Here is a 17,316-nt window from a genome sequence, read left to right as displayed (position 1 = left end):
GCTTAGAGGTCTTTAACAACCAATAAAATGCCAGGGCTGCTGGAATGAGCCATGCGTTCAACCATATTAGCTCCTTGAGAGAATTCCCTTCAAAGCGGTCTCTCTCCTGTGTTCCTAGTCTGTTCCTGCCGTGACCACTGTGACAGTTTCCCTGTTCGTCCATAATTTCTCGCACTTCCTCACCACACCCATCTGATTGGTGAGTGAGTATCAACGCATCTACCTCGGCGTTGATTTCCTCCATCCCAAGGCGCGGCCTTTGTCCTCTCTTGCTTGTATCCATGCAGTAGGCTTGGGTCTCCTGGCAGGGCTACTGGACAAGCGTTCTCCACATGGCCTCCACTTGCCTTTCTAAAACACAGGTCTGACCTTGTCACCATTCCCCTTGAAACTTCTCCATAACCCCACGGTGGCCAAAGGACGGCCCAGATCTTTTTTTTTTTTTAATTAAAAAAAATTTTTTTTAATGTTTATTTATTTCTGAGACAGAGCATGAGCGGGGGAGGGACAGAAAGAGAGGGAGACACAGAATCCGAAGCAGGCTCCAGGCTCCGAGCGGTCGGCACAGAGCCCGACGCGGGGCTCGAACTCACGATCCATGAGATCATGACCTGAGCTGGAGTCTGTCGCTCAACCGACTGAGCCACCCAGGCACCCCAGGACTGCCCAGATCTTATAGTTTGACAGCAGTGACACTTCACAGGTCCACCTCCCACCGTCTTTCTCTCTTACTTCCTGGCTTCCCACCATGTGGGAAACATCCACTTTTCCCCTGATTATAAAATCAGCACATCTTACAATTTTACTTTATGGCACACGTTCTTGTCCCTCTACCTAGACTGAACTTTCCCTTCTTTTCTGCTTATAAAATGTCCTCTTATCTTTCCAAACCCAAAACATATGTTAATGCTGTTTCTGCAATTCTTCCAGGCAAGACTTAGCCAGTCCTTCTTCTGCTCAAAATAATTTGTACACAACTCCACCAAAGCGCTTTCCAGACTGTTAGCAACTTTCTCCCCACTTCCTCAAGTGTATAAATAACGTAGCATTCATCGCTAGGTTTTCAGTGCCTGACACAATGTCTAGAACAACAAATCTCAATTTGACTGACAAAATGAACGATTCTCGGGAATTTGTAGGTATGATCAGCTACCCATATAAATAGCTATGTTGACATGGTTCCATGGCGAACTATATAGTAAGAGAGACAAATCTTCATTTGTACAACTTTTTCTTCTCTCTCTCTTTTTTTTTTTATGCCGTTCTTCTCATTTTCTCTCAGGAAAGGCTTATGCAATGTGTTACCTTAATCTTCAATGACAAAGCAAACATTAACAGGGTGCCTACTGTATCCCAGACTTTTTGGGAAATGCATGTGTCCGGAAATAAGACAGGCAAGATCCTGCTTTCATGGGACTTGAAATCAACGTTGGCCAAGATAAACATCAACTCTACAAATACTCAAATAAGATCTTTTCAGATAGTGATAATTGCTATGCCGAGAAATAAAAGAGGGAGATATTGGAGTAATTGGAGTATTAGAAGGCTCCTTTGGATCGGTGTTATCACATGTCCCTGAGAAGATGTCATTTAAGTGAAAGGCAAATGACAAGGAGAAAGATTCTAACCATCTGAAGACATGATGTGGGTGAAAATGGGGTAGGATGGAGAGCTCTGTGAGCAAAGAGAGCAGCAGCTCCCACAAAACCTCAAAGGAGGGAACAAGTGGTCACATTGAGGAAGAAAAGAAAGCCCCGGGGGCTGAAGAAAGACATGTAGGGGGAAGGGTAGCCATGCTCTGATGTCTGGGCGAGGGCAGATGCTACAGAGAAGGCTGAGATCACCACAGGAAGCCTTTGGAGGGCTTTCAGCAGGAGAGCAGTGTGGGGATAAGGCTGGAGATCCAGACCCTGTGGAACCGGGATCTGGCACGGCCCCCAAGGGTTTCTTGGTATAGTTCTGGAGAGCGTATGTGTACCTCCCTGCTTCCCAGCTCACCTCTGTCTCTGTCTTGATATCCCTTTCTGTTCCCATTTGTCTCTCTCTTACTGCTCTTGGGGACACCGGGGCATAGTTCAAAGCAACCGACCACATGATGTCTCTTTTTTCCTTATGATATTGAAATTTTTTATGTTAATTTCATATTTCATTTTCTGCTCTATCCTCGTTTATCATCTAATGGACTTTGCGTCTTTGGAAAATGCAGTGGATTTTTCTCTGCAGTTTTTCAAATTTCTTGTATATGGTACACATATCTTGATTTGAGAAACATCGGGATAGGATATCGATTGATTCAATTTGAGTGAGATAGGTGGAGCCCAGCATGGCCTGGGCATGCTTGATGAGGATCTTCAGGGAGGACCAGGCAGCTGCGGGGAACCAAGGTAGAGAGAAGTTTTGTTAGTGAGCAGAGTAAAGGGAGAAACACAAGACAAAACAGCTGTTGGAAGAGGGATGTGAGGGGGCCCCAGTGGCAAATTACTTACTCCTTTCACTTAATTTACAATATATCCAGGATGTAATTCCCTAAGCAGGGACCTTGCCTAATGTGTTCACTGCTATATATTTAGCACCCAGAGCACTGCCATGCGCATAAGTGGAACGAACCAATAAATAAATAAGTGAAATATTCAATAAACATGGAAACTAGCAAGGCCCGCAGCCACTCTGCAGATCTGGGACTCTGCCAGGAGAAGACCAGGAAAAACACATCAGGAAAAATAGGTAAATGAAGAGGTCACCTAGAATTGATCCTGGGATATTATTGTAGATGTTTGAAGAAGAGGTGGGAAGGGGAAAAAAGGGGGAAATTCATGATACTAAAGATGCATATGTAAAGAAAAAAAAAGAAAAGAAAATTAGGGAAAGAGAAACAATGGGTGTAGTTTTAAAATAAGTATAAAATTGAACAGGGTTTGAACATATTTAATCAGACTATAAAAGTCTTTCATAATTACTAAGATGACAAAGAAACCCCTTGAAAGGAAGTTTATGAAGCACCACTCCAATCAGATTCAGAGCCTTTTGAGATCATTTGAGTGATAACCGTGTGGGTGTTACTCCCTGTAGATTATCATTTTCTTCCTGAATTCATTTCCTCCGGCAGAAATGAGAGCCTGCGTCACTCACAGGGCATACTTGGGTGATGTGTGGGTTTCCCAACCTGAGAGCTCATAGAATCACAGGGCTGGTAGTGAACAGGTCAATGGAGGCTCCCTTTCCCACAGGTGGGAAAGCTCAGTCATCCAGAAAGTCTTCATCCAGAAAGACAGGTCTGAAGATGCCCAAGCAAGAGGGTCCAGAGCGCTCTTTTCAACTGGTTGCATTGGTGTTTCATCATCGTGTCCAAATGATAGAACCTTGTTCCTTCCCATCCTTCAAGCCTCAGCTCAAATGTCCTCTTCCCTCTCTGATTCCCCCAAGACTTCCCTCCTCTTTGCTCCCACTGGGTTTACTATTTATCTGTAGCATTATATTTTATTATAACGTGGATAGCTCAATTACCAAGCATATATTATGTACCACACAGTTTATTCATATATTCATTTATTTTATCATCCTTTCATGAGTTACTGAACACTCCAAGACATTAAACAATTGCAACTGTAGTTCTCTACCTCCCCCCTTCCCACCTACTTATTATAGTATAATGTCTCTGGGTTAGGAAGCGTATTTCTTTATCACTAGTTTCCACCAGAGGGTCTAGGATATTGGAGGGGCTCAGTAATGATTTGTTGAAAGGATGCTCACATGCCTGAGTGAGATAGGAGGCTCCCAACACTAAGTTTCAGATCCCATCCTTCACAAGGTGGTCTGGCCTCGGTTGACTCAGCTCTCTTTTCCAGCTCTGGATATCTAGTACCTTATCAGTCAGAGTCTGGCCACGTATTTGAAGCAGAAAGTATTTTTAAAACAGGGAATTAGAGATTTGCACATCATTGGCAGCCTTTGGGAGCCAAGGTTAGGAGGGAATTGTTGGTGCCCAAGAAACCCGAAAGTGCAAGAAAACAGGGGGAAACCATGATAGCCAGCCACACAGTGATTTTTCAATAGGATTCAGAGACTTACAAACCACCAGACGTCAGTTGCTACTGGAGAAAAGTGAAGGGCTTCTCCCTGCTTTCCAAATGCTGAGTGGGACTTTTCCTTAGAAGCATCTGCCCCATAATCCTGGTGGCAGGGGATTCTGGGTAATGTAGTTCCCTAGGGATGATCCCGGGTTGACAGCCTGGCTTTTGTTGAACTCACATTCATTTTCTTTTTGCTTCTTAGGTAAAATTACTCCCTGTGAGCTTCAGCACCCTTGCCTCAGTCAGGCAGCAACTTCATAAGTCAACTTGCATCTTGCTGCCATGCTAACATTGGTGACACCAGAACTTTACCGGTAGCGAAAGGAGATCTGTTTCTAACCAGAACAAGGGGATTCTTTTTTTTTTTTTTTCTCCACTTTCCCACAGAGACTAAATTATGAGGTCTAAATCTGCATAAAGCTTTCAAATAGAGCCTTGACCAGTGCTGAATCGACTTGAAGAATGATGAAGGGTTGGCTTCTCTCTCTCGGCAGCTGCGACTTTGGTCAGCCCTTTGCAGAGTAAGAGGAAATTTAATGAACCCAAATAAGACATGATCCTTTGTGGCTATAAAAGTTACACTTTGAAAAAGCTCAGCTGGTCAAGAGCCACTTGAAAATGATGTTACTGCTGGGGAACTCTGTCAAAAGTCCACTCCTCTGGGTGAGTTTCCTTCTCTTTGAGGGAAAACAAAGAGAGGTTTTACAAGCTAGAGAAGGGTCATTTTGCTATTTGAAAGAGCGCATTCAAAAATTGAGACCCAGTGCGGTTGGGAGACATCCATAGTCAGTACTTGTTTATTTGTCCAGCTTTACACCATGTAAGTGATGCAGAATCCTTTCCGACTCTAATAATAACACCACCGTGGCCCTGAGTTAATGGAAAGCTGGAATGGCCAACTGAGAGCCGGTGCTCAGATTAACCACTGTGGGTCAGACGAGTCCACAGCCGCGGTTGGGGCGGGAGGCAAAGGAGTGGAGGGGAAGAAGAGCAGAGGGAGCCCGTCTTAAAATATTTTTGCCTTGTCAACAGATTTCGTGCATGATATTCTACCACCAAAGTCATCAACTGGAGGATTTTCGAAAGGATCCAGAGAAACAACCGCCTAATTCATATTCTATGGCTTCTAATTGTACAAGCAGCACATTTTAGAAATCTTTTGTGCTGAGGAACCTTCATTTGTAGAACACTTCGTTTGCTTATACAGGAGGCAACGGTGCTTAACTGGCGTAATTATTATGTGTTTCTAGTTTGCCTCAAATTCTGATTCAATCAGAATCCCTAAATCTGACAGCCTGTAATCAAACAAAGAGAGTGCTCTGGAAGCAAGGGATTAACAGAGGGGAATTAAATTGTCGTTTTCAAACAGCTTAGACCAATATGAAAGCCCATTTAGGAGTCTCTCCATAAATATCCCTTTTGTTTTGTCTAATTGCCGGTTTGAATGTATCAGACTCATCAATGGGATTAGGGTTAATAGATGTTTGGTCACGCAGAACATGCAGAGGAGGAATCTGATACACACACACAAAAATTGCACTTAATGAGCTTAGCAAATGTTTGCCATATTTTTAATGAACCCTGGGGCTGTCATTTAGAAATGCTTAGCAACTGCTTTTCCATCCTTGGAAATGGAGCAACTGAAGGACATTAACACTATGTACACCCGTAAATAAGAGGAGCTATTTAAAGACACCAGCCAGGAGGAGGGAATGATGACATTTTTCTGTCCCGCAGCCAGTGATACTTAACGCTCTGGGTGTGGGCTCAGTGTGTGACAACATAGTTGAGAGGCTGGAGTTTCCCGAAGGGCACCGTGGGGCGTGAGGTTTTTGCAAAGGGTCAAGTAACCGGTTTCTTTTTTTAAGTGAAACCTGTTTAGGATGGAATTTCCCAGCCTCCTACCCCAGCCCTGGCTTCTGTTTTCACACCTTCCCCGCTGCCCTCGCCAAGTATCTGCGGGGAGGCTTTTGAAAGGGGAGGTTCTGTGTTGCAGCCGCTTTCCCAGCTTTCCCGGGGCCTCGTCCACTCTGCCACGAAGCAGGCCACTCCCCAGCTCAGCCGAGGGGAGGCCAGATCGGCAAGCTCTCGGGATTGATTGCTCAGATGATTGAATGACCCATCTTACGAACCCTCGGGATTTGGCCCGAAACCAACGCAGTCGGTGGTAATGGGGACTTATTGAAGTAGGGAGCACAAAATGCAAGTCCAATGGATTATGGTTAGAGCAAATGAAGAATGTCTCAGACCCTTTGTTTTCATAAAGCCAAATGATTTCAAGGACTTCCTGTTCCCTACCATCTCCTCCAGCCCTGCCTCTCAAGGAGGCAAAAATATGCACAGCGTCATTAAAAAAAAAAAAAAAAAAAAAAATCGTGAACTAAACACAACCAGTTTTCCGCTTTGTTGAAAACGAACAACCGTCCTGTGATAGCAGCTGTATTTTTGTGTTGAGTGATGGGATCGTAACTCTTACTCCAACAGAGCCAAGAAAAGATCATTGCTGGTATTGTACAGGTATTGTACCGTATAATTCTCTTGTAGAGAATTATAAAATTTTCCTTGGAGGGGAGTAAAAAAAAAAAATCAGTGTCATGAGGGGCAAGGGCCTGTATTGTATATTTTGTTTCTACTGTGCTCACGGTAGTGGTGAGGTGGTGGTGAGGGTGGTGCCCGTGTCTGTGTGTTTATGTATTTTACTAGTCATTTGTCATCAAGTGCTCCTTGCCCTCAAGCGACTGTTAGAATATCTGGTTTGATGAATGAGGCTAGAGACATTACCAAAGGCTTGATGGCCTCGTGGTTAAAAAACATTGTCAGTAATAAGCTATTTTTCTTTTAGATAGGTCTAAATTCTTGGCACCCAAGTCAGTGGATCGGGTGAGTTACAAAAAATCGTTCGTTCAGTGGGTCCCTTAGGTCATAGGTCCAAAACCCAAGCACCTACAGAGTCTAGATTGGTATTATAATTGAATGAATCTAGGTAGATGAAGCATTGGGCGTGGTAGGAACTGCAGAAAACTGAAAACCACACATGCCCCATGTGAAGAGGGCAGTGACTACTGGGCCGAATGTCCTGACCCGTGAACTCTCAATCCAGCCCTACCTTGTGCCTCTTAACTTTACACCCTTCTGGGTTTCAGGCATTTTCACTTGATTTTGACCTGGAGGCCAGCGATTCACTGATTTGCATATCTTTTGGTTTTAAGAGAACAACTTGCATTTTCTTTTAACTCCTCTGAGCGCCTTCCTAAACCCCAGTCTCTCGAGTGAATGAGAAGAATGAACGAGTGAGTGAATGAATGCATCGTCCACTTTTGTTCGGCACTAGGATTGTGATTATTTTCCTCCCTCCCTCCTTTCCTTTGCTTTTTTCTGCCTTCCTCCCTCGTTTCCTGGATATAAAGATAAGCAAGGAACAGACTCTCCCCTCTGTAGGCACTACATAATCTACATAATCTAGAGGGAGTGCAAAAACATGTACACAAACAGATGTAACATGAGGGGAGGTGTCTAGTGGGGAGATACACAGAAGCATTGGGAGATGAAGAAGAGATCCCCTGAGTCTCGCCGAGCAGTGTTACAGAAAACCTCACAGACCATTGAATGTGTGTTAAATTGTGTGTTGTCATTTGCCAGGTGGCAATATTGAGAATCCTCTATGTGGCTAGGACAGCTTGTGCAAGGAGGTGGGGGCGTGAGATACGACCTGCTTGGAAAGTTAGCAAACATAGCTGTAGAGTGAGATGCTCAAACGTGGCTTGAGCCAAATGTCAAAAATTGTCTCCCATTGGCCAGGCGTCTGAGCCTAGACCAGGCTAAACCCTTTGGCCATCTTTCTGGATAATTCATTTTTCAGGGGCAGCGTTTGGCTATTTAACGGACACTGATTCGTCTAAAGACAATATTGATGTTTTTGTCATCTCGCAAATATTTTTTCAAGAATGTTCAGTTGTTTTGCCAATTCAAATCATTCCAGCATGCCTTTCTCAACACCTACTAAGGACGTGGCAGTGTGACATGAAAAGTGGAGTTACAGAGGCTGTAGATCATCACCTCTCTTTGAAGATTTAATAATCTCTCAGGAACACTGATGAAGCTACTTTTAAAAAGGGTGGGGGGGGGTGCCTAGGAGGCTCAGTCATTTGAATGTCCAATTTTGGCTCAGATCGTGATCTCAAGGATTGTAGGTTCGAACCCCCCATCAGGCTCTGTGCTGACATATGGGAGACTAGAGCCTCCTTTGGATTCTGTGTCTCCCTTTCTCTGCCCCTTCCCTACTCATGCTTTGTCTGTCTCTCTCTCTCTATCAAAATAATAATAATAATAATAATGATAGAGCACATTTAAAAAAGGGTAGGGGGAAGTTTGGGGGAAAACAATCCGTGTTTTTATTCAAAAAAAAAAAGGAAAATGCCTTTGTTTTTTGTAACTTTTCAAATTTAAAGTCAGAGATTTTCTTAGCTAAGAACAAGAGGTTCAATGAGTATTTTCTCATAAAAAAAAAACAGTAAAAGATGCAAAATTTGGATCAAAATCCTCTTTGGGAATGGAGGGAGGAAGGACTGGCTAGAAATCCTAGGTTAGTCTATTTAGGCTTAGTTTAGCCTTTTCAATGTCTGGAATTGGCTATGTTTATAAATTCCATAAATTAAAGTATCACTGTGTAGCTTTGGGTGTCTCAGAAATTTAACGCACAATTCTAACATAAGGCCAGCATTACAGGGGAAAAATGCTGGTTTACCACTGTGCCTGTCTTCTGAGAACTTAGATGTAGTATAAATGATACAACCAAGAAAGGACTATATTTTAAAATCTGGCATTTTCATTATTTTATCTATTCCTGAGTTTAAGACTGTATTTTTTTTATTATTTAAAAAATTGCTTTGTGGCTCAGTTAGTTCAGAATCAGACTCTTGGTTTCAGCTCAGGTCATGATCTGTGAGTTCAAGCCTCACGTTGGGCTCTGTGCTGGCCCTGGGGAGCCTGCTTGGGATTCTCTCTCTTTCTCTCTCTCTCTCTCTCTTTGTTCCTCCCCAGATTACTGTCTCTCTCTCTCTATCTCTCAAAAAAATGAACATTAAAAAAATTTTTAAAAATTGCTTTGAATTGTGGTAAGTTACACATAACATAAAATTTACTATTTTAACCATTTTTAAGTATGAGACCCATTTGATTTTAAAGAGGGAAAATCTTGGGGCGCCTGGGTGGCTCAGTCGGTTAAGTGGCCGACTTTGGCTCAGGTCATGATCTTGCAGTCTGTGAGTTCGAGCCCCGCGTCGGGCTCCGTGCTGACAGCTCAGAGCCTGGAGCCTGTTTCAGATTCTGTGTCTCCCTCTCTCTGACCCTCCCCCATTCATGCTCTGTCTCTCTCTGTCTCAAAAAAATAAATAAACGTTAAAAAAAAAAATTTTAAAAAAATAAAGAGGGAAAATCTTGTCCCAAATTATTCTTTGGCAGAGGTAATTTTTTAAATGTTTGTATTTAGTTTGGAAAATGGAAAAAGTCCTTTTTCTAATAAAATCAAAAGAGGGCAAGATTGGAACTTTACGGTAGTAAATAACACATTAACTCTGGACTTCTTACTAACAGGGTCAAAACAAAGGCCCTGTAGGGCACCTAAGTGGCTCAGTCAGTTGAGTGTCCGACTTTGGGTCAGGTCATTATCTCATGGTTCGTGAGTTCAAGCCCCATGTCAGGCTTTGTGCTGACAGCTCAGAGTCTAGAGCCTGTTTCGGATTCTGTCTCTTCCTCTCTCTCTGCCTCTCCCCCGCTCACACTCTGTCTCTCTCTCTCTTTCAAAAAGAAATAAACATTAAAAATAATAATAAATAAATAATCAACAAAGGCCCAGAAGCCAGCAGACCTTGGTTCTAGAATGTCAGCCCATTGCAGAAGGGGCCTGCCAATGCCCACAGAGGAAGCGGGAACCAAAGTTTGTAGCTGACTGGTTGGGTTTGTCTCTAGCTGAGATATGGCCACGGATCTGTTTGGGTCTTTTCATGGGTGGTGGGCAATATCGGGTTATTTATTCTGACAGGAGGCTAGATGCTATTTCCGTCTGCCTTGGAGTATTTGAGGAGATAAATGTCTGCCACATCCTGATAAATGGCCTCTATGGTTCACTGCCAGAGAAACTGAGTTATGGCTCCGATATTTCATTTCAGAGAAAACTTCAGCCATCCGAAGTGTGCAGTGCAGCCTTGTATTCGACCAGGGCAGCAGAGTGTTTCTCTGTTTAAAGGACACAGTTTTTACAGTAGCTCCGTAGGGGGGTTGGAGGGTAGGGGATAAATAGAAAGCACTCGGTAAGTCAGACCAGTAAATCGAGTGTAGTCAATTCAACATATGAAAAAGAATCCAGGGACTGAAATGTAATACTTCTACGTCCTGGCGGGGTTTAAAACCATCTTCGCTTTTGCGCTCACATCCTCAGTCGGTTAACATCATTCTAGAGCACGTTACCTAAAAGACTAACAAAGGAGGGGTGGTGCATATGCATTTAAAGGCTATCTGGAGTATCACAAGATATGTATTTTTATAAGAAATATAAAAAAACCCCACAGTGTTTGCACATACACCAATTATATGTATCAGTGGATTGAATGAAAGTTTGTTCTAGATGCCAACTGATTTTCAGGTACCAAATGGCAAGGGGATTATAATTATGAACAGTTTTGTCATGATCTACCTGGTATTATGCATACATACAGCCTGCTTTTATCTCTTACCGATGTGTGGAGACCTACATATGTTGAATGGCTTGTGCTGATGGGGTGGGCTATCTGTTGTATGGAAGGAGGGGAAATGCTTCAGGATAATGGAGCACAATGGAATGTGTCGAGTCAATCCCTCTAGGGGAACATGTGGCAGTCGCCATGACCTTTGGGGAAATAGACAAAACATGGAGGGAAAACCCTTTTATGCATTCTTGTTAGCACAGAAGCGAGGCGAGCCAAGAACTCACTTGGGATTCGATCAAATTGAGCAGAGAGCCCATACGTGCCAAACTGTATCTCTTCTAGCTGCCTGGACACTGGGACCGTACTTTGTGAAAAAGCCTTTACGACGGGACAAAACCACACCACCCGAGCAAATGCTAATTGCAGGTGTAGCCCCGTGGGGTCTAGCTAGCTCCACAAGGGAGGATCGTGTGGAGAGGGGTTTTGGAAAGTTTTGTGCCTCTCACTTAGGCCTGGGGGAAAGAGGTGGAGTTATGTGTGAAAGATTTGTCGCAGCATCTAAGAAAGCTCCTAGGTATGAAACTCACCTTTTCTTTCTCTGGCTGACTTTGGTCAGTGGTGAATTCATGTGGCCTCGCCTCATTCAAACATACTTGATTGTTCCTGGAGGAAAACTGGCAGGAAGTGGAAGCTTGTCCTCCCGGGGCACAACGTGAGTTTGGAGCAAGCAAAGCAGCTTGCATGAGCCAGGGAGAGGTGGGCCCCCACAGGGGACATGTGTAGGACGTTCCAGATAAGTCTCAAAGTTTCCCATCAATTTGACACTGCTGAAAAAACAATACAACCTCAGAATACTTTTCCTTTCCCAAGACAACGGCACAAATTTTGCAAAACTTACACAAGAGACACATGCGGAATAAACCCTGAATCACGAACATGGTTCATGCAATAATTGGCCTGGGTGGAGAATGCCTAATTTTGAATTACATGTAACCTCCTCTAAGAAGCCTTCTCTGATTCCTTCAACCACCTCGCCTCATCTTCACATGTTGGAGTATCTGCCCCTGTCCCCTGTTTTCAAAACATTCTGTTCATACCTCTATCGTTAACCTTGTGAACTAACTGAAAACGCTTGCATTCTGTAGCATTGAACATATTAAGCACATAGTAAGTGTTCAATTAATGTTGAATGGCTAGATGCCTACAAATAAATCCTGAAGCTTGAAATTAAAAAAAAAAAAAAATGTTTCCTGTGCCCCTCCTCAAGTTGCTGTTTCCTAAATAAGTGTAAAAGGGTTATTCCAAAGCAGAGGCAGGATGAAAAAGGAATTGGATTTCTCAAGATGGGACATAGCTCTGGTTGGTGAGAGACAGAAAATAGTGAGAATGTAGAAGAGAAGTCACTGACTGGAGAGTCCTGCTAATTCTAATCACTGACTGGAGAGTCCTTCTAATTCTGGACTTAGAATCTGGGCTCATTCGTGCATTTGACCCACTCAACACTCAAGGAAGGGCTTGGAATGACCACAGCTCCGGCAAAGCAGAACAGGCAATCCGTGTGGTTTCAGAGCAAGCAGGAGTCGTGGAAGCAGCAGGCATCTCTGAGTTCAAATCTTGATATCACCACTTACTCTGAGATCTTGAATAATGAAAATAAGAAGTCCAATTTTCCGTGGTATTGTAAATGTTCAAAAGGATAATTCATACACAGAGTATTAGTTCCCTCCTTCTGTGTCTCAGAATGTGGTTTGGATGCTGTCAGGTGTTCTGAGAACAGCAAAAATTCTCCTCCTGTTCCACCAAGCTCCTGTTCTATAAAGCAGACTCCGCATGACCTTGCAGAGGGAGACACAGCGATCCTTCCGCACTAACCATGTTATTGCAAGTCAGGAATTTCTGTCTCTCCTTCAGTATAGAACACATGGGATCCTTCAGTGCCCACCCCCCACCCCCCACCTCCCAGTCAATATAAACTAACTCTACGCTGAAGGAAGCTCGCTTTGCAGAGAACTGAGATGCATATTCCCTTCCTCTGCTCAGCACCACGCTTTCAGATTTGCTGGCTAACCTCTCCAGAGCCATCCCTATTCCAGGGAGAGGGTAGATGCGTCTCACTGAAGCGGGAGAGTTGCGTCTTTGAATTGGATTCACACTGCCTGGATTGTGGCAATGATCCCTCAGGACTGAAAGATGCAGTTGGAATATTGTAACTCAAAGCCAGAATGCATTAGTGGTAATGTTGCTTTACATCTATCCATTAGTACAGATTAAAAAAAAAAAAAAGTCTATGAGAATGGCTGGAGTAGGACAGCGGAGTTCACCATAACTTCTTCAATGGCTGCTAGTTCCAGGAGCCAATTTGCAATGCCTTTCCCTATTCTTGTGGGTTCTGGTTTTTTTGAGGCTCTTTTCTCACTGCTCGTGACATCCCAAGTATAGACACTTACCTGTAATCACTTAGCTTTGCCTTCATTTTGCACATAGAAATAATCGCATGAAGCCAGATACAAACATATTCCATCATACCCCTTCAGAAGCATGACCTTAAATTTTTTTTTTTCTTATTTTGCAGTGAGGTGAGCTTGGGAATATTCCTGCTCCATCTCCTGTAGGTTTTTTTTTTTTTGTCTGTTAGTTTTTTTGCCTATCATGAGGCCAGTGATGCATCAAAAATTATAATAAGTATTTAAAAAAGGATCATATAGGATCCATTAGATTTTATGCCACTGTTGTTTAAAAGTATAGAGTTTCTCTACATCCATTTGAATTAGACTCTGCTTTAATAACTCATCAAGGATTGGATAAAATTTCAGTGGAGTAATGCTAATATAGAAGTTGGAGCCAGGCCAACATGATTTCAGTGTCAGGGAACCACACCTAATTATTGTGACCCAACCAGAGATGTGATGTCTTGTCTTTTTAAACCAGCTAAACTGAAAGGGAAGCGTGCCAAGGAGAGGGTATGTCAGTTTGGCCTCACATGCCCCAAACTTGCTGTCTAGGTTGATTCAGTGGAAAGAACGTGGGCTTTGTAGACAAACCTCAGATTGAATTCTGGCTGTTGTGCTTATAACCTTGAGGCCTTGAGCATATTACTTAACCTCACTGAATCTCAGTTTCCTCTCCCATAAAACAGGGATTATATCTCCCCTGCAGTGCTGTTTGCAAAGATGAAATGAAATACAATAACTCATGTCTGGTCGCTGGGCTGGTACACTGTGGCTACTCCAGAACTATCCGTTTCTTCGCTCCCTGTTCTTTCTGAGTGATGTCCGATTAGTGGTGGGCAATGTTTCTGGCGAGGTTTTGAAAGCAGTTTCTTCTCTATAATGATGCTGACATTCCCTAGATCTTTAATGTTGAGAATTGAAATGTTCATGACAGTTCTAGGGGGAATGTATGAATTAGAGCGGGATCCTTTCTTAGATCCTTTTCTCCTTTTTTAGACAAGAGAAGGAAATATTAGTCCATGGGGTGGAAATGTGTTCAGTTTTCCCTTCTTCTGTCTTATTGGTTTATGTGAATTTATTATATTATATTATATTATATTATATTATATTATCAATTTATTTCAGTTCAGTTCAGTTTAGTTTCTGATAAAATAGAGAACTTGAACCAGATCTTTAGAGAATACAGCAAATTCGCCACCATCACGCTTTCCCTTGGAGAAGATCCCAAGGTTCAGATGGGCACGACTCCTTCTCTGGGACCATCTCCTGTAAGCCAGGGAGAGGACGAAGTTGCACTGGTCAGCATGTAAAATGGTGTGCCGTCCGTATAGGACGCGATGTGCAAAGTACCAGTGTAACTTGACATTCAGGGCACTTTAACTCCTGTTTCCATAGCTACGCTGTAATCCAGACGTTTGAGAGGCAGGCCTGCCTCTGCCAGGCCTGTCATTTCAGGGAAATAAATTAAGAGAGCTGATGACAAGGCCTGGATTATACAATTTCTTTAAAGTACAAAGCAGACCTGAAACCTAACCAGGAATGAACAGAGTTCAGACAGAATGGATAAAATCCATTTCCGGTAACCTTTGTAAGAAAGTTTGAACGCAGCCTTCTTTAGACATTTCGTTCCCCAGCTCCCAGAAGCCACATCATATGTTACACCTGGCAGTGATATTTGTGGCACCATATTTTTCTTAGTTTTAAGAGGTGCCACCATATTTTTTTAACTGGAAGTTTGGAAAAAATAAACAGATGGGAAGATACTGGTGATGGGGAGGCATGATGGAGAGAGAAAAAGAGAGAAAGATGAGTTAAGCACGTGCTAAAGGGCAAAGCTTCAGTACCAGACACAGATATTTGCATATTCACAATATGTTTCTGGCCCAGAGCACGTTTCTCGGGAGTTCTGTATGTATTTCTAGGTCTCTATATTTATCCATGTCTCTGGCTACATATGTAAGACTAAGTTTGGAGGTGTGTGTTTGCTGGGGGCTTTGCAGTGGTACTCGAAGAGCTTCATGTTAAATACGCCCTGGCGGCAGGCCAGCTGCTGTCACATAAAAGGGGACGTGGGGGGGGGGGGGGAGGTAGAGACAAGGGGCTCAGTCCTGCAGCGCGGCGGCCAGCGGTAAACGGCACCTTTCAACATTATTTTCATCCAGGGTTTCTGAACCCAGTTCATTTATTTTTGGATTTCCCCTTAATGCCAAACAAAGGCAGTCTGATCATAAAATCAGACTGGGCCACATGGGGACAACCACCTTTCTCTGAAAGGTCTGGGCCAAGCTACTTTTTACCTCAAGTGCTAGTGAAATTCAGGGTTGGGTAACTCCAGGGGGAAATCAGGTAACGCCTGCTTGCCCGAATGCCGTTTGTTTCCTTAATGATCTTGGTAAATCAGTAGGGGAGACGGATGTTTCGGAAGGGAAGTAGTAAGGCGAACCTGAGTTAGAAGAATGGATTATGTCGCTCAGAGTAGATCTGAAATGGTCTCACCACAAACGAGAAATGGTAATTATGTGATATGCTAACACCATGGTGGTAATCCTTTCATAATGTATAGGTGCATCAAATCAATGCGTTGTACACTTTAAACTTACACGTTGTTATATGTCAATCATATTTCAGTAAAGCTGGGGAAAAACAGAAAGGTATTATTACAGGACTCTGAGCTGTCCCAGGGGCGCGGCTGCTTCCCATCATGGGAATGTGCTGGTCCTTAATCAGTTGACTTTTGAGCCCTTTTTTGGTGTTCATGCCTCCCGCGTCATTCAGACCCTCTGGACTAGGTAACACTGATGACTCAGCTTGTTGTCATTTCTAGCCTCCTCTAGAAAATTTACTTTTAGGACAATGTATTAAAAACATTTTTATTGGATTATGTACAACACTAAATATTCCCTTGTAGTGATGGTTTAAATCCAATATTTTATTTAGAGCTGCTTTACGAAGGAAAAACGGCCTGTGGGTTCCCTTCCAATTAGGTAAATTTATCTCTTCTCCAAAATTGAAAAACAAAAGATGAAAATTAGGAAGTAAAGTTATGAATACATGAAGAAATGTATATGCTGTTATTGGCCTGAGGGGATGTGTATGGGGATCACACACACACACACACACACACACAGACTTTGTAGTTTTTTGTTCACACTGAAGTGAGCTACAAAGTTTAAGCTAATATAATGCGGATAACATTTTGAAAATTTATCATTGTGCCTTAGTCCTCTACCTTTGCAAGTGCAAGCTCTTAATCCTGTCCCACCCAAGGCATCCATCTGGCACAGGGACCGTAGAGAGGAGATGGAGGGTGTTTCACATGCAAACTGAGAGTTTACAGTGAGACAAAAACCTGTAAGCCAGGCTGTTGAGCTGAAAGGGGATTTTCCAGTCCAGAGTAGAGAAGACCCTTCTTTAGCCCCTGACGGCCTGGCCTGCTTAACGACAACTTTTGATCTAGTAGGCGTGTAAGTGATGTGTCCCCCCTTTCCAGATTGGGTGAATAGCAGGAGAAGAAAAGAGAGAGGGAGAAGGAAGAGAGGAGTGAAGGTAAGTGGGTCCTGATTTGCACCTTTTCCAGACTTCTTTCTAACTCATTTGGGGTCTGGGGAAAGCCTTCTTGCAGGGTGGCCCGTGCACTCTGATACTTGATATTCATGTATCAAAGTACATCATGGTAACAGAGGATGTACCAGGGGCCCCAAGGCCACCCCCAGGTTTGATAATTACTTAGGAGGGTTCATAGGACTCGGCATGTAGTCTTAGTTGTGGTCATGATTTATGTCAACGAATAGATACAAAACAATATCAGCAAAGTCAAAGGTTCCTGAGATGAAGTCTGGAGGGAACCAGATGCAAGCTTCCAAGAGGCCTCCCCTGTGGCATCACACAGGGCATGCTTGATTCACCCCAGCAATGATTGTGACAACACGTGTAAAATGTTGTCTTCCAGGAAGTTCATCAGACCGTCAGTGCTCAGGTTTTTATTGGGAACTGATCATGAAGGCACTCTCTTCCTGGCATATACCAAAATTCCAGACACTCAGAGGAAAGCAGGTGTTCAGTATAAACCCCACTGTTTGCACAAACCGTTTAGAGATACCAATTCATTCTTAT

The sequence above is a fragment of the Prionailurus viverrinus genome, chromosome D4, assembly GCF_022837055.1.
Source record: "Prionailurus viverrinus isolate Anna chromosome D4, UM_Priviv_1.0, whole genome shotgun sequence".
NCBI classification, from domain to species: domain Eukaryota; kingdom Metazoa; phylum Chordata; class Mammalia; order Carnivora; family Felidae; genus Prionailurus; species Prionailurus viverrinus.
This window is presented reverse-complemented; position numbering follows the sequence as displayed.